General features: G+C 32.6%; 1 protein-coding gene across 3 annotated transcripts in view; it reads right to left on the bottom strand.

Moving 5' to 3' along the window:
• The window catches only part of LOC113404752 (uncharacterized), a 38,558-nt gene that overhangs the window by 12,537 nt on the left and 707 nt on the right, over positions 1-25,314 (bottom strand). The gene's annotated exons all lie outside the window — the stretch shown is intronic.

The following is a 25,314-nucleotide window of genomic DNA, read 5'->3' as shown; positions in this document are numbered from 1 at the left end:
TTATTTTTGGGCTACTGATTAAAAATGAGTAGATGCGTATTTAAGCGTTTCTTGATATTTTAGGCCTAAAGAGAAAAATAGTTGTTGACATTTCGTATGCAGCTAACCTGCATGGAAGTCCGTCATTTTGAAGTTAAAAACTCAAAATTTTAATTTTGGGTTACCGATTAAAAATGAGTTGATTCGCAATTAAGCGTTTCTGGATGTACCGGATGTACCCTAAGGGCTGAAATACACACCAATATGTTATAACAAACGTAACATTTTAAGTTAATTTGTAAATATATTCATATTTTACGCGAGCGAAGCCGCGGGTAACAGCTAGTATATTATAATATTAAGAATAATTCGAAGTGAACAAAACCACAAAGGATATTATTATCAGTAATAAGTTTTAATAAGTTTAACTACTAATTTACTTTACATGTATTGACTATTACAGATATAATAAAATTAATAAAAGACACTTATATTTCCTCATAGACAATTATTTTTAAATATTTCACATGTCCGAAAGGCTGGAAATAATGTTACTTTTGAGATGACGTCAGACAGAGAAGTATGGAGAGGAAGACATGCTGCGCCGATCCCAAATCAAATTGGGATAAGGGCAGGAGGATGATTATAATGGATGAAATTGATTTTACATATTCATAAGATGTAACGTTCAAAACTTTTTAAAACATACATTATAAGATCTGATCTGACCTGAGACCTTAATTATAAACAGGTTCTGTATATAATTAACGAGCTCCGTGAAAGATTGTCGACCTTGAACGAATTTCTTATTAACAGCCAAAAAGTTCATCGCGTGATTTACAATAATTACTTATTGGGACAAATGATCCCATTATACCCCAATGGCTATCCGAATGAAGACAGAATTTATTGGTCACCTTGACTACTTAATGGATCAGATACGATACGAATTAACAGGTAACGAATACAAGAGGTGTCTGGAGAATTTTTATTCATTAAATAAGATTACATACATATATATCATAAAAGGAAACAAATACAAAGATTAATAAGATCTTTATATTTGGTGGAGTGAGCCATTGTAACTACAGATACAAGGATAGATAAAAGATTCCCAAGGTTGGAGTCACATTGGCGATATAAGGTATTGTTAGAAAAATTTACGGTGCCAATGTCTTTGGGTATATGGGTCGCCCTACGTCATTGAAAAAAATAAGAAATAAAAATTACACACACATAAATAACATTTACATAAACATAAACAAGAAAGGTGTACAATGAATTATAGATAACAGCCGATTTAGAAAATATTTGGTCATATAATACGACGTCATAGCAGTGATGTTAACCAAATTTGTTTGTATATTAGTAAATTAACAGACAAAACAAAGGAGCAGCAACTCATCGGAGGCGTAACGTTTAAAATAAAATATGTAGGATATGTAATGGCTTAAACTTAACTATTGCGAGAAAAACTACAAAATGTATTTTTGGCAGAGGCAGTTTGATTTTATATTTTTATTTTGTTAATAGAAATCAAAAGCCATCTGATGGCATGTAATCAACATCGCCCAGACTGTGGCATTGTTAGAAATATTATAAGATTTGATTTCTCTTGTTCTAGATAACACTGGCATATTCAGGCACTACATCAGCCAATTATGCACACAGTAAAAGTTCAGGCGAAGGTTTTATTAAAATTCCTTACCTTTAGTTGTTATTGGAAGGCCGTATACCGAAAATAGTTTCAAACCTAATCGCAGTTCAGGGAGTGGGTAACAACAGGGCGCAGTATAATGCTGATCAGAAGGCAATTTTATTATATGTGTTCTCGATTGAGTACAATATTGACACAAACGATATTAAGTACAACTCATTTGGAGATTTTCCGTAATATCTCAGTTAGATTATTTATGTTCTTGGACATGACATGACATGACGTATGTTACAAAATCGAGTAGAAGATTCAAATATATTTCCTTGGTGCTAGTCCGTTTGGGTAGGTACCACACACTTATGATATATGTATATTCTACCGGCCAGCAGTAATACTTAGTGTCGTTGCGTTCAGGTTTGAAAGGTGATTCAGCCAGTGTATATCTCAGTTCCCAAGGTTGGTGGCGAATCGGTTATGAGAGAAATCATTAAAATATCATACGGCGATGTTGACTGCTAACCATTAGGTCTCATTGCCCAACTACCAATGACATAAAAAATGAGTTATCAATAGTAACTATACTGAGGCCAGGAAGACTGATTAATATTTCGGCCAGAACAGGGCAATTGCGATTCAACATGAAAATGCTACTTGCATTTCTATTATACAGCTTTACTATTACGAGACCACGAGAAATGAATGTATAGAAATTAAGTCACGAATAAAAATATAAAAATTAAAAGCCTTTCATTAAGACGCTGACACTATTATTAGACTGGTGGCAGCGGGTGGCTTATAAGGAAACGGATAACACTAAAGATTATAATCCCAGATCTATAAAAAAATTTACATTTTTGACGTCTAGTTACCCTGAGTAAGCAGCTTGTAACAGCGGTACGCTCCCATACTTCGTTAACCACGTAAAGCCTGAGCTTAGTCTGATTTATTTCTGAAGATTATACAATTGTCGACCAATTGGACTATGAAAGTGACGGAACTTAATATAATCCTATTATTATTTTTTATTATAGGCAGGCTGTAAATTTCCCACTGCTGGGCTAAGGCCTCCTCTACTTTTGAGGAAAAGGTTTGGAGCATATTCCACCACGCTGCTCCAATGCGGGCTTGTAGAATAAACATGGGGCAGAATTTCGTTGAAATTAGACACATGCAGGTTTCCTCACGATGTTTTCCTTCACCGCTGAGCACGAGAAGAATTATAAACACAAATTAAGCACATGAAAATTCTGTGGTGCCTGCCTGGGTTTGAACCCTAAATCATCGGTTAAGATGCACGCGTTCTAACCACTGGGCCATCTCGGCAATTAGTATAATCCTATTCAGTTATTATAATATTTTTCGGATAGTGTGCCGTAACCGACAACATCATGAAAGAATAACAACGCAGGCGTTATCCGAGAAGAGACATGCTTTATCAAACTTATTATTTGTTTAAGATACAATGACTCACATGCCTACGACACCAAAGAAAGACAATGATAAGATAAGTTTATTAAATAAAACATATTATTACGTGCACCATAACTCCTGACTACATTCGATTTGGCATTGGATGTAAGATACTCTTTGAAAACGCTGTTTAAATATAGGATTTAAAGAAATATATTTCAAGAAAAAAAGTAATAATATCATTTGATGAATTGAACAGATTAAAAATTATAATTCAACAGTTATTGCATATCAATTTTCAGATTTTTCCTTCGATGCTTTGTTTTTGTAACCACAATGAATTCTCATTGTTACCTTAATTTGTAATAGTGACCAACGAGTATGTCTATATAAGACTCAGATGGTTCTTTTAATAAATATTTATCTGTCTCTGCGTATGAATACTACGAATGATAGACTGATACAATATAGTATAAATTGAAACAGGTGCGACCATAAATAATATATAAAAAATGCTGTTTGTATATAAGTTTGAGACTAATAAACTTCGAGAATGTTCGACTGATCACTGTGAAGGTAATATATATACATAAGTATTTTTAATTGAGATGGTTTTTAAGTATAAAACCTTTGCAGTAACATTAACGTGGATCCATTACTATCCAGGTTAAAATTACTCATCGCAATTTGTCACATTAACTTATCTACCGTTCCAACGTCAAATTATAAATGAATTTAACGATAGACACATATGAATATGTACTAATGACTTAAAAACTTTTTGTTCTAGTCAGGAAATAGGTTGACGGAAAATACTCAAACGTACGGTATTTTAAATATGACTGATACAAAACCACAAATATTTCGCTAGTATTTTATATAAATACATTATGTCAAATAACAACTGCCAATTCATTTGAAGTACTTTAAAAAATATTTGCTTTGATATTCTTTTGCAAACAAAATCGAGACTGGCGTACTGTTTGCACAGTTTTGATGTGAATCGGGACAAAAAATACTTCTTATAAATATATTTTAATATTTTTTTACTATAACAACAGTTGATTATTTTTAGTTTAGACTTAAATAAGTATATAAAAATAAGAATTGCATATATGTATTTTTACAATTCGAACACAGCGCCAAACTCCGATATAATCTACATAGCAAAACAAACATATTGTGTGAATATGACCTGAGTCGATTGACGGTCAACTCGTCCAATTATTTTAATCGTATTTGATTTGTTAATTTATTTGACTGATAATAAAATAAATTATTTAATTAATCTGTAATCATTGTCATTATAAAGCTTTTTAGTAAAAAAAAGAGAAGTGTAGTGGAATACCCGGTCGGAGCAAAGTTACTTTCACTATATAAATTACTAGCGCCTGCCCTCGACCATTATTACTAGACCTGCCCCGGCTTCGCACGGATGCAATTCTGATACTACATATAGTGCATAGCTTTTAGTCCTGAGATGATACAAAATATTAGAATTAATGCTGTATTGCTTAAAATCGCTTCGAAAATAAGGCATTATTTCTCGTAAAAAGTAAAGAATAAAAAGTGGTTATTACTAAGAGATAGACATATACCATTGCGGACTTTTTTGCAGACCTTTTTAAGGTGTACAATACTGTAGTACATTATTTTGATTTATCTCGTAGGGTTCAGCCAGCGTTTGCAATGTAAGCGCAAAAAAAATGTGTTTATTTATGACATTACATTAGAAACCTCTAAAATTATAAGTGTATTTTACTTTATTGTGCATGTATAATACATACAAACCTTCCTCTTGAATCACTCTATCTATTAAAAAAATCGCATCAAAATCTGTTGTGTAATTTTAAAGATAAACAGGGACAGACAGTCAGCGGTAAGTGACTTTGTTTTATACTATGTAATGATGTATTAAAAAACAGACACAATGAAATAAATTGACATCGATTGATAAATTGAATGACAAGAATTAAAATTGTTATTTAAAATGTTAAGATAAAAAAATATAAGATCTTATATAAAATCGTAATTAATAGCAAGAGACAAAACGAAAGAAAATGAGAAGGATGGGTCTGAAGATCTGGAGCATAAAGCTTTTTTCTTACGTGACGATTTGCCAGTTCACTCTACTGTAATCCCCGTAAAAGAACTTCTAAAATAACTAAAGAAAAGGAAGATAAGTACATTATAGTGTATATAATTGTATCCTAATGTAATGTATTTTAATGGCGACTAAAAGTTATTGAACTTCGATTATTGACGAAGATGCTGAGAGACCTATCCATTGTTAATATACCGGTCAAGAAAATCTGCCACATGGAACAACGTGGTCGAATACATTGGTTGGGAGTTCTCTCTGGACAAGAAGAGGCCTTTGACCATTTGTGAGACATTTTCAGTTACTATCCCTCGTATAATCTTAAACGAAATCTATTGAACATATTATTATGCATATTATATAGATGGTTAAAGGCCATATTTTTTAGATTCCGTTGTTTTTTTTTTAATATTTAATGTCTAGCGGGTAACAAATATTGTATTATAAATTAATTAAAAAAGTTTAATTATTAACTCAAATGTATCAATTCAAATTCTTTTATTCAATATAGAAGCATTACACTTACTTATTGATTGTCAAATTAAACACTACCACCGGCTCGGAAAAGAAAATACCCTGACCTGAGAAGAACCGGCGAAAGAAACTCAGTGGATCTTTTTTCTTGTCAATTTATGATTATTCACAAAGAAACAAGAAAGCCAGGAGGCGATCGTTTCATTCTCAAGGTGTGCTATTAACCATGAACTCACTAATTGTATAACCGTTTGCACACAAGAGTTCTATAACATTTTTTTTTAATTTGTCAATAATGGCAATTTCTGGAATCCTGTTGTAGAATCGTACATACACACAGCACAAAAGACTTACTGACTCTATGCAGTCGAGTAACAAGTTTATGTTGGTTCCTTGTACCAATGCTATATGCATCACAATTTGTCATAATATCATTCATATTTTCTGTACATACATAACTTTACAGAACATATATTGGTTTGGTAGTTATTTTTTCAGTTCGGTAATACAATAAAAAAACGTCACCTCATTTACTGCTATAGATTTAGACGGGTTAATCAAAACGAAATTAACTATAAATAAAATATGAAAAAGTATAATCTCGAAGTTACCATAATGACTTTTATTCGAACACGATTGAGGTGACGAATTTGATTCATTATTAACACAGCGAGGCGAGTATTAACTAGCTGAAATTGAATTTAGTGCTCGCAAATACCGAAATTAGGTTTTATTAACTGCTCCATATCGTAGATCGTAAGTCATGAGTACCTATATTTTATTAAACACATATGTAAACTGATTGCCCGTATAAAAACATATCGCCAACTATGATGTTAGACTTAGTGCTATTGGTCTTGGTGGGATTCTGTTTTTCTCAGTTGGTCTGGTATTCGGTCATTTTCGCGGATGAGATATAAAATGGAATTCTCTCCCAGTACACGTGTTCCCCTTCAAACGAGGCGTGAAGAGGCATCTTGCAGGCCAGCATGGCTAGAGCGACTAATTCAATTCATTCTTCTTGACTGAACTCTGCCCGTCTTTGCGTTTACCATCACCTTACTATCTACAAACATTTACCATCATCAGGTGTACCCAATTATTATAAAAAAATATATATAAGGTGGATTCTTTGGTGAGTTTTCTTTGATATTATATTCGGTCTTACGACTTTCCTCTATCTTTGAAATGGAGTAGGAGGACTTTAAAAGTCAACCAATCTAGCAACTAACAAAACAAGAACAAGGACAGAAAATTCTGGTGTTTTTTAGAGACGCATAATCCAAGATCAATGCGCGTTAATACTCTAAAATATTACAAATATAATTCACCTGTTTAAAAATATAATATACTTTAATTAAAACATAATATACTTTATTCAAGTAGGCTTTTTTACTGTTAAATCGTCATTTTTAGTGTTACTCTTAATATGTCCAATCCTGATATATCCAATTTTTTATACATATCTACTCGTATTACCTACCTTTTGACCGATGTTTAATTCCCTCATTATAATAAATACTAAAGTAAAATCAAACCTTTCCGATCAGCAAATATCCTATGATAGAAAAAGCCTATCGCAAAATGAGTCGCATATGGCACAAACATATACATTATTTGAGCAATGCACAAATGTTTAGCGATAGAAAATAAAGCAAATCAATGGTACCCAACCTCAACAATTAACCTCAACCCTTCACAAAAGACATACAATGCGCTCTGATTTCAATATAATCATTCCGCTCTGATTTCAATATGAGCCTTCAGGGTGATGTTTGGCCTCCCCAAACACAGTAGTGCGTCAGCTTTGAGTACGTATACGGGTTGCATTGTTGATGCGCAAAGTGCGGTCTCTCCATTGTCATGGTGAAGACGATGAGTGACAAGTTTGACTGACCTTTATTGAGGCACGGGGTACACACACGTGTTACTGTGCTCTTAACTCTAGTGTCTAATGGGATGTACTTTAGATAAATCTCTGAAATTTATAAATTACTAACACAGTTTGTGAGAAATATTGTTAGTAACATTATATTGACTAAACCTGACATCAATTGATTTTATTTTTATTTTATATATTAATTTGTATAGCTTGAACATCAACATAAAACAACAACATGAGCCGAGATGGCCCAGTGGTTAGAACGCGTGCATCTTAACCGATGATTTCGGGTTCAAACCCAGGCAGGCACCACTGAATTTACATGTGCTTAATTTGTTTATAATTCATCTCGTGCTCGGCGGTGAAGGAAAACATCGTGAGGAAACCTGCATGTGTCCAATTTCAACGAAATTCTGCCACATGTGTATTCCACCAACCCGCATTGGAGCAGCGTGGTGGAATATGCTCCATACCTTCTCCTCAACGGGAGAGGAGGCCTTAGCCCAGCAGTGGGAAATTTACAGGCTGATTATGAACATCAACGAATAGATGCTCCACGCTTTCTAATAGTTTCGACAATCTTATACTTAATATATAAACAAACACTTTAATTTTATAAAAATATGTAAACAGCTACACATTAAGTAGGAACATACCTACATATAATGTTTTAAAATGTCACGCACTCTTACACTTCTTGCGAAAGTTAATTATTATGAATATGGCGTTAGAATATTAATTCACATTATAAAAACACATTAACTATGAACATTTTTATTTCATAAAACAATAGACATAGTAAAAGAAACAATGGAAGTCCCTTCGCACGGGAAACTATGTGATAAATTTCCGTGGGAAAACTTCTGTACTTTTCCGGTTCCGGTTATAATTCTAGTAAAACTTTTCATCCAAGTATAAATCACTTATTGAAATATAGTACTAATAAATCCAATGATATTTACATATAATTGTTAAAATATAATTGTTTCTTTTCTTTTTAGTTGTCATATTTCACTAATATAGTTTTCTAGGTAAACGTGTACTATGTTGAGCATGTACGAAGGTCTAAAATAAACTAAGTTTATTAATATTTATTATTTGTAATAGACACCTTTCATTTTAATTTGTTCGAAAACTAATTTTCCGCATTTCGGGTGTCAAATGTGACCTTACATTATACAAAAATAATGATTAATTTTATTTGCATTTTATGCAAACGTGTCGTTCAAACGCATGTGGTGAAAACTATGATATAATTGTTTTGTACTTGTCGAAAATGATTCTGTTAGAATACCTCAACGTAGTGGCGACGAGGTGGAGTATGAACTGAACTGAATGAACTGTAACGGATAATTGCTTACAAAAAAATAAAGAGACATGACAAAGCCTATCGAGAAATCGCAAGTTTAACAATAACTGTTTTTCAATCCTTTAGTAATGGCTGTCAGTTCGAAGGTAATCTGATTCAACTTATATTTGGTAGGGTTGAAAGATATCAACAATGGTTGTTATTTACCCAGACCAAATGTCTAGATGACTTAACAAATATTGACACGCACGATCCCCGAAACAGAGGGCATGTCTGTTGACCCCTACGAAAAGCGAACTCTACCTTTCTCTTACATAAGGGAATCTAACATTTTACTATATACTAGCTGCCTGACCCGATATCGTACGGGTGAAAAAAAATATTTATTTATTTATGTTAAATAAAATATTCTGGAGCCCGATCGCAGCGTCAATAACCGGATGACTCAAGAACACAAATTTCATCAAAATCGGCCCTGTTGTATAGAAGGACTTCGGTGACATACACGTAAAGAACAATAATACACAAAGGTTAAGGACGCTCATCAAAATATATAAAAATGTTTATCATCTTGGAAAATAGTTTGCATGAGTAAACCATCGATGCAGTTTGCGTGTATTCGAACTCGGTGTGATATAAAACGCATCTATTAGTGCCAACCGTTTGCACAATAAAGCCTTAAGTTTCAAACAATTTATCATCATCAAGTGTCATCGTTCCGAAAACAATGACGGTTTTTTTATGTATTTTTTCATGTCATGTAAAATACATTTATAAATAAAGCGTATTACTCAATAAACGATTATATTAGATGACAAAAAACATGAAGTTAACAATTGTTAATTTCCATGCTAGATCCGTAGCTATTTAATTCAATAACCCGGCAATAGCTTATCTTGTTTTATAAATGTACGAATACGACAACATTCAATTCGATGGAAATATTCCGCGAATAGGTAAATTCTTTTAGTTTAAAAAAAAAACAATCAAAATATAAGTAAACGAATATAGACAAATGTTTGTACAAAAATTAACATCTGAAATTACATTAATATTTAACCAAGACGTACGTAATTCCCTAAACAATGGTTGAATGTAAACAAAACACAATACACACAAAAACATAACGTCCGATGGTAGGATTTGAATACGTAGCCTTCGATCCAATATATATTTTATCCATTGCACTATGAGTATAAAACTCGATCAAGACATGAGTGTTTGAATGAAGTCGTTGCTCAACCAATCTCTGAGGGCAATTAAGTCAGGCTCGCGGATAATTAGGTTAGTTATACTTCACGCGAAGGCTACAACAATTACCGGAGTGTCAACCGGGGTCAACAGCTACGAACTCAATGTCAGTCATGAGAATCGCTCTGTAGATTTCAAAATTTAAGAAGACTTTAATGTATCAAGACTATGCGATTTTGACGTGATGTGATTACAATTTTGCATTTCAAAGTCAACTCATGACTACAGGTTACAAAACTACATACATACATAGGTTTTATATGAATGAATACTTGGGTGTTCTAGTGCTTTTATCTCTTAAAACTGTATCATTGGTCTAGTGGCTAAGATATAATGTGCAGCTCTTGACCTCCTGAGTTCAAGGCCTGGGTCAGGCCGATAAAATGGTAAGTAGGTAAGTAGTAAAGAATGCTTCTGTCTATCTATCTGTCTGTATGAGTCCTGAATTGTATCCGGACATGTCAAATTTTGAGATTACTCGTATGTTTATAACGTGTGTAACATTTACATTATTAAATTGATTATTCTCTGTTTAGAATAGTGGAACCGAAATCATTATAATTATGTATATTATAATTGTGGACTGACTCATTTGCCACTCACTCGCCCAAGGGATCGTAATCCAACGGGTAAATCCTGCTAGCATTTTTGCTGCCAATCCACGCGGTCATGATTTGTGCAGTAGCTATTTTTAATATTGATTTGTATATTTAAGGCCTTAATTTAAATAATTGTTATGCAAATAAATATGTGACTATAAATAATTTTCAATAAATATATTGTTATAATATATGAAAAGAACAATCGATTTGTTGTAATGATCATAAAAATTCTTACAAACCATTTTATTATTATTCTTGCACTAAACAGACATACAATGAGATCACAGCCAATCGTTATTTCGGCTGTTAATTATTCTACGTATTTCTTTATTTTTAGCAACTACAATAGATTTAAATGAGTCACCATGACCCCTTCGATGAAACACGGAAATTCTCTTGTATTTCTTGTACAGCTGGTAAAGTAGTGGTAGTAGCCTAATCTGCATATATTTTTTGACATCGGCATATTGAAATATTTACGAGTTACACGAAACCATAATGAAATTTACACTTAAACCTTCCTCATGAATGAGTCCATTGATGAAAATGGAATGAAAACCCGTTCGGCAGTTTTGCAGTTTATCGCGATCAAACAGACTATGTTTTATAAAATGTAATGATAAGAGCAAATTACTGATTCGGATCTTGTTTGGATCCAATTAAAGTTATGCTGTCAAGAAGTTCATATGGAAACTAAAATTTGACGGTTATACACTTCAGTGCCTATTTAGGCATGCAAAGTCGTGGATTCTGCCCCTGATCTTTCTCCGGTCGTAGAGGGAATTTCCAAGAGAGATAAGATAAATATAAAATTAAAGTAACAGACTGCGTGAGTAAGGCATTCTCACACTCCAATACGGGTTGGCATGTGGCACGCAGTTTATCATACAGGTTTGCTCACAATGATTTCTTTCATCGCTGAGCACGAATTAATTATAAACACAAATTAAGCACATGACAATGTAATGGCGCCTGCCTGGGTTTAAATCCGCATTCATCATTATTCTATCGATAACACCTTAAGCTAATCAATAACTACAAATTAAAAAAAATTAAAAGAAAATTGATTGACTAACAGATCACCATGCACTATCATATTGCACAATGTCTATTAAAAACATAAAATAAATTTAAGAAATAATTAGAGAAGTTATAATACATCTTTTAACAATTATATAATTAATAAAACCAATAAAATATTCCATAAATTTAGAAATGTGCACAACTAAAATTCTTTATTTTTCGATTGAACTAAGGACCACTATCGCGACATATGTCTAAATCTTTTACTTTTACGCTGCGCATATTGTCGTCAACAAAAATAACCAACAAATCCGTTCTTAATCAACTGAAGTTGAACCAGACTATCCACTATATGCTACCAACGAGTCCTTGATAACTTTGGTCATATCAAATAGACAATCTGGATAAAGTGGTCGTGGTACGGAAAATCCGGTACAAAAGATACCGGGGTCGATCACCTGCTGGTCCGACCAGATTCAAAATATAAGGAGACTTAATTTTTCGACTACCCTGAGACAAGCTGAGCACAGAGTGGTGTGGAGGAAGCAAGTCGAGCTAACGTTATAATCACTTCAGGACAAGCACGGCCTTCAGTAATTTAGCACGAAGAAAAAGAAGCTCTCTTACGTAGTTCAAGAGGGTATTAGTTTATAGAACAAAAAAATTTTAATACCAAACATATAATTGTTACCACAGTAAAGTGTTTCCAAATATTTGTTAGCTATTTTTTATATCAGGATGTTTTCTTTTGTGACTCAACTATGTATTGTGAGATATAAATGTAACGTGTCGAGATAAATACGATCTGCTGCGCCAAATTGATAAGATTAGACTTATTCAATTTAATATCAAGAAATATTTATTTTAAAACTGAAAATATAACTCCAGTTAGCGCAAGAATTATTTCAAACGAACATAAAATAGAATCTGCCAAAAGGTATATTACCACTTAAAACTACATGATTGGTTGAAATTGCAAAAATTACCAAGAGGAATGATAATTGCTCTAAATTGACCTTGACCCAAGTCAAGTTTAGAGCACGACCGTCGTCGCATATTTGTGCTTGACTTACAAGCAAGCTTTAGGGTGACCCTTATAATAGAGAGTTATAGGTACATAGGTAGCACGAGGGTCTATATACGAGACTGTGTAAATGTTAGACTTGCTGTAAACTGTGTAAACTGCAGTTACCCAACAACGTCCTTCACACTCTTATACACAGTGCTCGTACTGATGAAGACGCTACCACTAACCTCAATTGGGCAGAGAAATAAACAACTACCCATTAGTTATAGAGAATTACACCATCAAAATTTCAATGCAGACAGAAACTGAACCGTATTAAAGCGCTTGACACAGATCTTAGAATGTCTTAACATTATTAAAGCAGATTACGTCACAATTTCACACGGGATATCGATAAAAAAATATTTCTGCAGGTATTCATATTCTTGATTACCATTCGCAGAGTATTGTTTTAGATTCCCATTGTGAAGTTGACTTCGTAACGTATTTTAAATATATGATATTGTTTGAAATAGTTTTGTATGATAATTATGTCTGCCTGGTCCATTCCGAGGCCTGGTCTAAACAGTGCCTATTTCCATACTTCTTGTTTTCCGTCTAAAAATATTGAGTATTTTTAGACAGAAAACTTCATTATTGTAAGGTTTATTAACTCAATCACATATGATACATCTAACGTCTAAGAAAATGGCCTGACGACCAACACTGGCGCCGCGCGTGCTCGTTGACCAAACCAAATATCGCGCGTCTCCCTGGCTTTCTGTTACACACTGCTGTCCAATTTCTCCCACTCAATAACTCCCACAGAATGCAGTCAAACGAGAGGAAAGATGTAACATGTCAAAAAGGGTTGTATCACAGCTTGACTACGTACGACTCAAAATGTGTACGTTGTTTTTTCGTTTTTTTTTTAAACTATTATGTTTTAATAGTGCTAATAAATAAATACTTTATATATCTAATTGCTATGTATATTATGACACTTTACAATAAATGTACTCATTGGCTACATTTTAACCAATTATACAATCATTTCTATTAACATATGAATGTAATCTCACAAGAAAGTATGAAATAACGTCGTATCGGCGAGGAAATCTTTCTGCGTGACTGGCTTCAGAGCAAAAACCACATGAAGTCTAATGATGTCTATAACACCTACAATATTTTATATTTACAATTTGAATTTAGAAAACCCTCTGTGATAAAAAAAGTTTCGTGGTGTTTTTTTTAATTATCCATAGTGAATTTAATTTTATCAAAATCAAAATAAAATCTGACTTCAAAGAACACAGTGTATGACTTAAAATATATATGCACTTAACTTTCACTTACAATAATATCTTCACTTATTTAAATCTAAACACTTATAAGCATATTGATAAAAGTAAATGCTAACATTATGGTTTGCAATCAGGGAAGATATCAAGGAATAAAAAAAAATTTTTTGAAGCCATCAATGATGTCTAAAACGATTCATCACAATATTAGTGCACTGGCGCCGTTTTGTTCAAACATTATCAAATGTCAGATGATCACTCCGCAACCACAGACCATGACGCTCCACTAACGTGACTGATAGCGGCCTGTCGTCAAAATATTATTATTATAATTATTCTGTACATTACTGAACTTCTAGACAGTGTGTGTGTATGTTTTGTTTTGTCTGTATGTCTGAGTGGGTATATGTCTGTTCATAAGACGTTCAATGTATTTTTATTCACCTTTTGCACTCATTTGCTCTCATGTTTTTCTTTATCAAGTATATAATATTTAGAAGCTTTATTGGTCATTATGTTAATTTTTATTTCCAATGTTTGTGTAACAAATTATTGTCCAAAATAAACTAGAATAATTAGCCTATATACTTTTATCAGACCAGATAATTTGCAATATAATATTTGAAATTGTGATTTTTGCTCAATCGTAAATTAACATTAAATTAGCTAAAGCTAATATAAATATTACCTTTGTATCAATACATTGTACATATGTAAATATTTAACTCAGTATAGTCTCTTCTATTCGAAGAAGGAATGAAGATAAACAAACCTTTGTTTTACGCATTCAATGCGATTTTCTAATAGTGTGCACCAATATCAGTTCTATTCTACTCCAATTTTTTACTTCCAGAAGTTTCAATAACAGCTTCGTTGACGTTCAAAATGCCATTTTTTTGCTAACTCATAATGTATACCATAGATTATTCAAGCTCTCGACCAATAACATCGATTCGATATCAAAATTTGTTTATTTAACTTTTGTCCTCTTGAGGTTGAATAGACTATAAGTATGTAAATATTAGGATTTTATTCACCTCCGTATAATTGTTTTGTATCGCTTTAAGACTTGTCTTATCTGATACAATAAATATTGGAATATTAAGAAATACTTAGCGATCCGATATGTTTATTAGCAACGAAGACAGCAATTCTATATTCAAATCAATAACTGTAAATTATTTTATACAATGACAATTATTTTAACCGTCAAGCTACATTTATTAAACGGCCATTTCGCTTCAATCAATATTTATAACAGTGCACTATGTTCTGAGCCACGACAAATATTCACCTACGGATTACCATTATGTTCAACATTTAACCACAAACGAGCCACCTGACGGTAAGTGGTAACTGCTCTTATACATTTTAACTGAATGTAATTAATCATTCTTCATATTACCAATGCCCCAAGGTAACGTCTTACCTTGGGAAGTAAGACGTTATGTCCATTATGCCTGTAGTTTCACTGGCCGACTCACCCTTCGAACTGGAATACAATATAATTGCTGGTAAGTTTTTATGTTTATGGACCGACATCATGAACCGATTTATGTTTGGTCCCATTCAAACTTACGTTAGATCGGTCGTTTTTGTTAAAATTTTATGTTATGCATCAAAATCGTTTCACTACATATATATGTATAGTCTTTATATTTTTTATCATAAAATATGCAATATATTCTCTTATTATTATTCCGTAAAAAATGTACTTGAAAATTGACTGCAGAACGCAATTATGAAATGTCAAAAATTAATTCGCGTCATTGATTATAACAATGATAACATTTAAAAGATACTAGTATCAAAACGGCGTATCATCAGTTTTTAATGTACCACGTGAGATATTAGTAGTTTTAAAATGGAGCGGCTGCACTTTGAAAAATCACGATTTTGTTTCGGTTAGTACACAGTATATATATCTTTGATAAACATAGTATTTCATATATTTATGAAAATAAGTGAAACAAATCCTTTATACAGAACTCCCTATTCCGACTTCGCACGGGTAAAATAAGAGTTTACATAAAACATTAATCTGATAACTTCAACGATCAGCATCATGTGTCAGCCATTTTACACATAACCATAATTAATTATATACCTATACCTTTCTCATGACTCACTCCGTCCACGAGTGAAAACCGTATAAAAATCCGTCTGGTAGTTTTTGAGTTTATCGAATACAGACGCAGCAGGAAGACTATTATCATACTTAAATAAGTCTGCAATTTAGAATGAAAGAGCCGTGTCTATTACTTTTTTCCTATACAGCTAAATGTAACACTTATGTTAGAAGCGGGTACGAAAATAGTTATTTATGCTGCGACCGTTACATGACTACCTTTAGGTCGCTAGTGTGGATATTGAGCTAGCGTGGGAGTGTTGAGGTAGTTTTATATTATAATATTATTGATATATATACACATTGTTATTAAATACAGATGAAGCGAGTACGCAAAGTGCGGTCAATTTAATTATTCATTATTGGCGTATTAACAAAAAGACGGAATCTGTGTTCGCTTTTGTTGCCTCACTATAATGTTCCTCACGCTCCATCTGACTTTTGTTTTATAATCTATGCCTTTATATGATTTACAGGTAATTTTATTATTGTACTCGTACCTATAATATCTTCAAGTAAACAAATCACAAGAGTTAGATTTAAATAAGGAAATTTATTCTTTCGGTATTAAAATTAACGAATCTTTTAAAATATGTATACGTAAAAATACAGTACCTTCTAAGAATAGTCATCTCAATTATTATCATTGATCCACCGGAAATCGGTATATAAATAGGCAAAGATATAATAGATTAAGATTTAGTTGCCTGGAATTAAAAATTGTATTCATTTTTGTTATCAAATTTTCAATAGTGATTACGATCGAATTTCGACCATTAGACGAACACTCATATAAATATTTAGAGATGATGACATTATCATTTATAATTTGATATTGTTCGATTAGATTTTATTTTTTGTTTAACGTAAATTGCATTAAAATTACTTGATATCAATCATCAAACATCAATTTATAAATAAGAATGACATCATAAACTATTCTATGAAATGGTTGCTTTAACATCAGACGTATGGCGCCTATCTTTCATTTCACTACTTTGAATGTAGTGTTTATATGATTTATAAAGCAATTATAGTACGTCTGAGATGCAATTAATGTACGAACAAAGGTCAATGAACCCTTCACGGTTGTGGGTTTTAATACTTCAAAATATATAGTCGTACCTTAATATTATTCAAAAATCTCAAGTTATTTATTTAGGGTAACGCTTAATACAGACGGCATAAATATATATATGATAAGTAAGCGTGGACTTCGTTTTCTTTGATTTCTAAACATGATATATTTAGATGATACTGTAAGATATATTAATCATAGCTCATATGATCAATGCGCCACCAGCCTTGAGAATTTATACGTTCTCTTACCTCTGGTTACACTGGCTCATTCAACCTGAACACACCAACACTAAGTTTCTGTTTGACACTAAAAAATATGATGTTATCTACCTACACGATCGATGGTTTCAAAATTTACCGGCTCTTACGAGACCTACGGGTTGAGACAGTAGGTTCTTCTTAATCTACTCTACCAGCATACGGAAGCATACGGCTTACATGACTCTACCCTTAAAATATAATATTCATATTAAATAGGGCAACGAATTTTCTTCTAAGTTTATATATTTGCGTAGTCTAATATATCTGGGTGCTATGAAAATAAAATTTACATCAAATATGAGCGTAACGTTGCAATATTTCGGACTCTACAATGCTTTCGTGTGTTACGTAACATACACTTCATTTTTTATTTGAACTATATTATATTATTTTATCTTAAAAAATGGCCATTATTCAATATTATCTGTCAGCTTTCGGATTTTTCATTTTATGAGTTTAATGTTCAAAAATTAACAATAAAACATAAGAAAATGATAAGTTTTAAGCTCTCGTATAAAGCGGTCAATATTAATATAAAATACGATATTAGGTGCTAAAAATAGCGACGTGACTTCGTGGATTTCGTGCAATTTAGCGTCGTTGCAGAGAATCCTAAGCATTTTTTATCCTGTTTTAATTATTATTTAATTAATTATACCATTAAATAATTATAGACGTAGAAAACTCATAAAATGCTTTTTGTTATAGTATAGGTACGTGGACAAACAAATAGGCCAACGGATCGTAAGAGGTTACCGTCCACAGACATTGTCCTATAAGAAATATTTACCATTCCTTACATCGACAATGCCCTACCAACCTTGGCAAGTAAGATGTAATATGGGTACCGCTGGTTTTTAGTAGGTATTCCGGTGTACCTGGGCGCAATCGGCGTCCAGGGCACCGGCGAATCCCACATACCCTGGTCTGGTCTGTACTTATAAACCTAGCAATACAATATTAAAGTGACCAGTAATTAAGATATAGATGCTTAAGTATATATGAGATTAATATAATGACGATTCAACAGAAGTGAAGAAATGGCAGTTTACTAAACAGACCAAAAAGTATACTTTTAATTTAAAAAATATGATTCTTTTTCTTCAATTATTATTGATTTATTACCACCACACATTGCCACTTAAAAATTAAATCACCAACCAAATTTGTTGATAAACCATAAAACAATGCAAGTGGCTCATTCATGTCATTTCTCCCCAACTTTTAAAAACGTACTTTTAGATAAACTTTAGTGTATCATGACGATATGATATGAATATGGCATATTTAAACGAAAACATTTTGACCTTTTATCGAAGAATGTAATATGTGACCTTATTAAATGTCAAGCGAAATTGAGTTAAATGTTTTAAGAATTATATGACAACTGTATTCGTCAAAGGTGAGATCGATTATTAATAATTATTAAAAAAAAATCTTAAAACTAAACATCTGGGTAATAATTCTTCGTCACTATCTGACATTATTCATTTGAATTTTGGAAATAAAAAACCCTAAGCATTGTTTCCTTCGTTTATGTAACCGTGCACTATGAATGGGGTCGGATAAAAAGGTCTACATTTAAAATGCAATATTAATTTTCTTTGTTTTATAATATTGGTGAGCGGACGGGCACATGGGTGGCCTAATGGTAAGTGGTCACCATCGCCCATGGACATTAGTATCCCAAGAAATTTAAGGCGTTGGGCACGAAGATGTTATGTCGTTTGTGCCTGTGTACACTGACTCCCTTACTGTTCAAACTGCGCAGAATTTGCTTAATATCTCGTTCAAAGTCAATATGCCTGACGGTTCTACAAGTTGTGCTCGTACGCCTACATGTAATCTATCTATACGTATAATAAAATTGAAGTGTCTATTTGTAATATTAAAATAACCTGATTGTGATTGGATTAACCTCAGTAACTCCATAATGACAACTCAAACAAATATAAAATAAGCACATCAATATATATACTTAAGCACATAAATTATCCCATCTACATTTAAATAAGGCTAATTTCAGATAATGGTGCAAATTAACAGTTCTTTAACCGACAATACACGTCAGTATAATTATAGTGTCAGGTAAGCGGTTTTTCCTTAGTGTGCTCTCTTATATCCGCTTCCTGGTACGAATGCTAGAATATCATGATCATTTGGTACACTGTTCGAAGAAATTGTTCTGATATTTGACACGCAAATGGTACCTTCACTTTGTACCATACTAGTTTCCGCCCTCGACTTTACCCGTGTGTTATTTAGGAGGCAGGCGCTATTTCAATTTCCATTACTGTACCACTGCCTAAGTTTATGAAAAAAATCATGGTGTTTAGTTTAGGAGATAAGACATGAAAGCCTACTATATAATATAAATTACGATAGCATTAAAACACTTAAAAGAGCTGCAGTCAGTACTTGGCAAAATCTTTTTGCTTCAAAATAAGTAAATGTCCCACTGCTTAACTATGGGCCCCTCTCCTTTTAGAGGAGAAGGCTTTGAAGCTCAGTCCGCTGCCCCAATACGAGTTAATGGACACACAAATGTCAGAATTTCCGACAAATGCAGGTTTATCAACCGCCGAACGCGAAATGAACAAAAATTTAGCGCATTCAAATTAATTGTTACTTGCCTAGATTTTAATCCGCAATCTTCGGTTAAATCTCTAACGCTGTAACCACTAGGTCATTCGCTTTAAAAAGATTACAATTATATTAATATTAATAAGCATCATAATATAAAAATGATACCTAAATTAGAAATAGAGAAATATAATCATATATTAATGACAAGATATATCATAATAATTCATTACAAAAAATAAAATTAACGACCACAGAATATAATAACATTCAAATGAATCATAGAAGTTAATCACAAAAGCAATAAAGGTAGATGAAAATAAACTAATAAAAACATAGTACAATAATGAACTTTGTAAACTTGCGATAAATTTTTATGGTAACGTTGGATTAAATGGACGGAAAATGTTTAGCATTTGCTAAGGAATTTTTGGACTTTTTTTTTTGAATGGATAGGAAGACTACTTTTATATACGTTTTACGTGAAGTAGTAAATACTTTTTATTTCGTAAAGTTTAGTGTTTTGTATAAAATGACTTTGTTGAAAACTGCTTGGTGATTTGTGCGAGACCAGCTGGGTAGGTACCACCTATTCGACTTAATAGTGTTCTAGTTTGAACGGAAATTGAGCCAGTGTTACAGGCACAAGTCACATATTAGTTCCAGCGATTGCTGGCGCATTGGCGATGAATTGGTAAATATTTCTTACAGTGCCAATTGCTATACGCCAATACCATCAGTAGCCTATTTACCCGAAGCCAATTTATATCATAAAATAAACTAGCTGCCCGACTCGACTTCATACGAATATGCTGAATTCCAAGTCAATCGGATCTATTATGTCAAAGATCTCGTGATGAGTGGTATTTCGCTTATCTATATATATTATATATAAGATAATGACATCGTTGACAGTTCAGACGAAGAACAATAACAAAACCAAAACGAGTTAAGTTAACTCGCCAGCCGAAACACGGAAGTGTTAACATTGTCAACTTACAAACTTCAGGTTTCCGACAAGAGAGGAAACCTGGTCCTTGGTACCTACAGCTTTAATAACAAATTACGAATATGAATAGCCAGTAATTTTGCTAATGCAAAAAATCACCATCTTCTATCGACCACTCGATCAATGGGGTCATCATTATTTGGCAAGCATCTATCATTATTTTTCACAAATGGAAAACCGCTTACCAAGGATGCATATTAAAGTAAATAAAATAAACTTTATTGCACTCAATTAATAATAAGAAACTAATTTTACGAAGAAAATAAAATTGCATGCAAAGAGGACGATGATGATGAATCAAGTACGGAATATTTAACCAAACTACCAATTACCATTATTCGAATTTCCTAGTCTTCATTATTTGCCATAATACATAGATAAGAGGGTAATTATGTTAAGCCGCCTTGTTGTGAGGTAAAATAAAACATGCTAATACAACTTTACTTCATTCTGTACTTTATATTATAAATGCAAAAGTAACTCTGTCTGTCTATATTTGTGTCCCGTCTCTTTCTATATCACGGCGAAACCACAGACTTGAAATTGATTAAGTTTTCCACGCAACAAGCTTGAACTCCAAGGAAGGACATAGGCTAGGGTTTTTTATGCCTAACACCTGACAACTAACCCCTAAAACGTGACTTGAAGCCACAGATGACTTCTATTTTCTTATATAAACACAATAGTAATGCAAGTTATCTAACAATTAATCTGAGCCAAATACCAGTTGGTTGACGTTATTTCGTGCGGTGTTCTCACAATAATGCCACTTTCGATAAACGACTTAAAAAAAACACGTCTACCGTAGCGTGCATTCCACGCTATCTTTTACAATTGCATTGCAATAGTTGAAGCCGATGACCGCCTTATACATGAACAGATTTTTTAGATTGTTTTAGTAAGTATTCAATACTTGACCATTTATTTAAAACTTTGCTTTACGTCCTTCGAAGAGATTTCTTCTGACGTGTCCAAGTAGGAAGAAATAATTTAGGCAAATAATTAAGATACTAGTAAAATCATAAAAAATATGTGAAAATGGTTCCTTTTTTTGTATTTTAATTTATCTTTGTATATTATATAGTAAGTAACAAAAAGATTTTCTTAACTTTTTTTATAACGGTACTCGAGATTAAGATCCATAAGGTCCTGAAGCAAAAAAAAAACCAGCAAATATTTGAGATGACAAATATTTTTAAATATATTTTTACATCTAATTGTCCCCAAATGTTTTTGGAAAAAAGGAAAAATCAGGAGGAAACAGCCAATTGACCATAAGACCGCACATTGTACTAAACATTAAGTAATTCTAAGGATTTTTCAATATTTTCTTGCAGTTTCTACTTGGTTTTGCCGCCGTCATAAAAAAGTGTGCCTCCTTATTCTTAAGGATACGCGGAGCACTAACACTATCTTGACGGTTATTGCAAACATATGGCAATCTCAAAATAAGAGGAATACAAAATAAGGTACCGTTATAATATAACGGTAATATAGTCTACTGACATGATTATAAAAAAAATTTAGATGACACTATGACTTGAAATAAACGTCTTATTATGATTGAAGTAAATTATAATTGAATAGGATTCATTAGTATGATTGATAGCATATTTAGCTGATTATTGATAGCGTATTGTCCTTGGAAATTTTTGCTATGTTTCTTTTAATTTAAAAATGTAGACAGATTTGCAATTGGGCCACCTGAAACTAAATCGTCACCAAAAATTAAGCGTCGCTCACATTACGCTTACAGGCTGTAGTTATACTGGCTCTAAGATGTTAAGTATAAGATTAAACTGCTTCCCTTACTCTTCAAACCGTTACACAATAATATTAAGTAAAGTAAAGTAAGCTGTTTGGCGCTAGAATATGTTATGAGTTTCAGACGGGCTTGCACAACCAAATAAAATTTCGATAACTTAACAAGATGTTATTGTTAGTACTTCCGAAGTGTCAATTTGACCAGGCAATATCTGTTATGACTCATACACAGCGTGAGACAAAGTTACAAGTGATTACATAAGTGTTAACTGTTATGCTAGGTATATTATATTAATTTTTCATGGTAGTAGCTACACGTTCAGCATTGTGTCTTCGTGCCCAGCTAGGGAGAGAAAATGAAGCTTGTTCCACCGTGTTGTTCCAATGATTCCCACACATGCAGTTTGCTCGCGATGTTTTCATTCGCACCTGACGCGCTTTGTACCCGTAATCTTCGGTTAAGTTTAATGTATCCACAAGACCATCTCGGCTCGTGCTTTCGTATTGTTTTATATATCTCGATCTGCGAGTTTTGTTAACGGTAACAAAATGTTTATTAACAGTTTTTTTTTTTTTTTAAATAAATTCATGGATGCGTAAAAGTGCTCACCAGCCCTACCTAAATTTTGATATCTCACTTTATAAAAGATTAAAAATTGGAATATTGGAGAAAGGACGATTAAAAACGCTCCAACTCTTTAGTTCTCGATTTAGTTTAGTCGTAATAATTTTGTAAATAGATACTGTACTCGTAATTGATATTAGTAATAACACCTTGTTAATGTTCGTTGATTACTTACAAGCAATTGCAGTCTATGAACATAAATTAATATATTCTGGCGTCTTATAATTAGCTACCCGTCTCGACTTTGCACAGATCATTTACTTCACGTTTTACGTGACTGTCAAGTATATATTAGAACCTCCTCCTCAACGCGCCGCAGCCTTTGGTATAAGTTTTATGCGTATTGGTTTTACAGTTTTTTTTCAACTAGGGAACAAGAAAAACACGTATCCTCATTTACTGATACAGTATATATTTTATAAGCTTTGGTGATGTGTTTGAGATTAATAGCCTGAAAACCGCTTGACTGATCACCATGAAGGTTGCACTGTGTTAAATCGCTACTCGCGCCGCAACTCGTGGAGCCGCATACCGTTCATCCGTTAATCATGATAATTGAGGTTCTTATATTTTTTTTAACGTAAAAGCGTCTTATATAAGGGTTTTTGGAAATGTTAATGTTAACATAATCCAATCGACCCATTCAAAGGATCATTGCTCAGTATATAAAAACAAATACCTAAAAATACAAATATAAAATAATTCAGTTAATTAGTTCACAGTGGCTGTTTCGCTTCAGTTTGTCCACCGACTTTTAAGTATATTTTTTTGCTAGCTATTTGGCAATCTCTTAGAAAAAACTCCATATGCAAATTCATATATACATATTTGCCTTAAATTTTCAAGAATGATTATGTTCGAAAGTAGGACTACCAAAACAAATAAACATGGTCATATTCGTTTTTTGGGTTAGTCGAATGTGTCGCGCAGAACACAAATGCGGTAACGCCGTAAGCAAACCGCAACGGTGTGTTCTGGTTGTAATTATAACACATATCGAGCCGAGGGATCCATCTTCCCGTACCGTGCAAATACAGCGTACCGCACGCCTCGCATTTTCTTTACATACCGACGTTTATTTAAATATTTTGTATTAGGGATAGAAATTCCAAAGTGCAAAGTTAGAGTACAACTTTTAGTCAACTTTCTGGAGATCTAAAATTCATGTACTTATTATTTATTTTGATCCTGTTTTTTTTTTGTTTGAAAATTTATGCGTTACGTTAATTTTTACTTTTTCTCTAAGATTGTTAATTTTGTTTGTTGTATAATTCGACCCTAATTGTCCTATGAACAGACGTTGTTCTGAGTATGACAACATGTGCTCTAAAACTGGGAATCTCCATTTTTTTCTGATGCCTTAATGAAAAAAATTTACGACATAAATTAAAAAAAATATATTAATATTTTAATTCATATTAATATTTATTCTTAGTTTCTTTATTTTAATTATAATGTATCTATTGTAATGTTTTATTTAGATTTTAAAATTTTAAAGTTTTTATAATTGTTAAGTCAAGTTTTAGTCTGTGTTGATGTACCTATAAATAAATAAATATATGTTATCGCGTATCTTTTAATTTTCCTTTAATATAGATCTACACTCTATTACATACCAATTTTTCATTTTATCTGATATAGTTTTGGCACCGTTAGCTTGAACTCTCCGACCAGATATAAATAATATTATTATTTTGTTTATTTACCATAAAATACATGAATTCTTGTCTCTTATGATAAATCTCCGCCAACAACCCTAGATCGTTTGCAAATTCTTTAATAACATGGTATGGGTACAGACAGCTAAAAAAAGTCATAAATAAAAATTCAAATACGCAAATATACTACAGGCGAATTAAAAATAATGGA

The sequence above is a fragment of the Vanessa tameamea genome, chromosome 8 (genome assembly GCF_037043105.1).
Source record: "Vanessa tameamea isolate UH-Manoa-2023 chromosome 8, ilVanTame1 primary haplotype, whole genome shotgun sequence".
Taxonomy (NCBI): domain Eukaryota; kingdom Metazoa; phylum Arthropoda; class Insecta; order Lepidoptera; family Nymphalidae; genus Vanessa; species Vanessa tameamea.
Note: the sequence above shows the minus strand (reverse complement) of the source record. Positions and strands in the feature narration are given on the sequence as shown.